At 46.1% G+C, this 1,202-nt stretch overlaps 1 pseudogene; it reads right to left on the reverse strand.

Annotated features, from left to right (window-relative positions):
- Positions 1-353: 353 nt before the first annotated feature.
- Positions 354-875, reverse strand: LOC147448933 (TPD1 protein homolog 1B-like; annotated as a pseudogene).
- Between the last annotated feature and the right edge of the window lie 327 nt (positions 876-1,202).

Here is a 1,202-nt window from a genome sequence, read left to right on the forward strand (position 1 = left end):
CTCCAATCATACCTAGCTAGGTATCTGGTGCCTCCCTCAAAGAATCTCATGATGTTGAGGTAAGTCACAAGGTGGGAATTATTGTGAGAATTTGTCCAATTTAACTTCTTGTGGATAACTTAAAATGGATGAATTCCAAGCACTAGTTGAGGCAACAGACCAAATGCGAGAAGTGCTTGAAGCAACAGCTTGTATACATGATTCCAAATTTTTGAGTACGAAGTGAAAAGAATGAGTGCACTTGCTCCCAAGAGATAACATTTTACTAACATGAGCCAAAAGGTCAGGTCAAGGACATGATGGTTCCAAAAGTTGACGAGTAAAGAGACAAATGAATGAGTTGCTAATGACAATCAGCACAGCATGGTGGCAGAGGCGACGGAGAGGGGGAATTCCACAGTGCTGACGTAGCGAAAGGTGACGCCCTCGCTTGGTGCCAGTGCACCACCGGCCTTCACAACACAGTCGTTCAAGGCTACCCGATTGAACAACGCCGGATTGACGAAGCTGTCCAACCCAAACGAGCCGCACGAGACATGAATGTCACGGAAGGAGCAGCCATCGATACACGTGTTGATGATCTGCACCAAGAATTCGGAGGGGCCTACGGGTCTCTACAGCAGAACGATGTCCTCCTCTGCCTTGCACTGCGCTTGTACTGCAAGTAGCTTTCTACAGCCACCGCTTGTAGCCGTCGATGCAGAGACGGCGACATGAACTTTATGCGGCTGCAATATAGCGTTACCTGCAACAGTTGCGTTATTGGCGACGGCAATCTGCAAATTAGGGCACAGAAACATTGCCACAAGCACCACATTAACCCAGAAGATGTTGCGGTGATGGCCTTCTGATGATCCTCGCTGCGTCATGACCATAGCTCCTGATCTAATCGTTGCGTTTATACAAAAGCTCACTCAAATTTTCTATTGCACTACTTATTTTGCCCTACAAACTGAGCTCCCATATATAGGACTGCGTTCTGTCAACGATAAACGTAAGAAGGATGCTCAAGGAACTTCCAAAGATGTGAGAGACGTCACCCAAAAACGGCAGCGTAAAGGAGACGTTAATAATAAAAGAGTCCTCAAAATAGAGTGGCGTGAGACGTAAGATTGACGGCCACAATATGAATAGCAAAAAGCTAAATCTTCTCAAAAAAGTTAACGCCAAAGTAAGAAAAACGATCGCGGACGCTTCACGAA

This window comes from Adiantum capillus-veneris, chromosome 10, assembly GCF_014529385.1.
Source record: "Adiantum capillus-veneris isolate H3 chromosome 10, ASM1452938v2, whole genome shotgun sequence".
NCBI classification, from domain to species: domain Eukaryota; kingdom Viridiplantae; phylum Streptophyta; class Polypodiopsida; order Polypodiales; family Pteridaceae; genus Adiantum; species Adiantum capillus-veneris.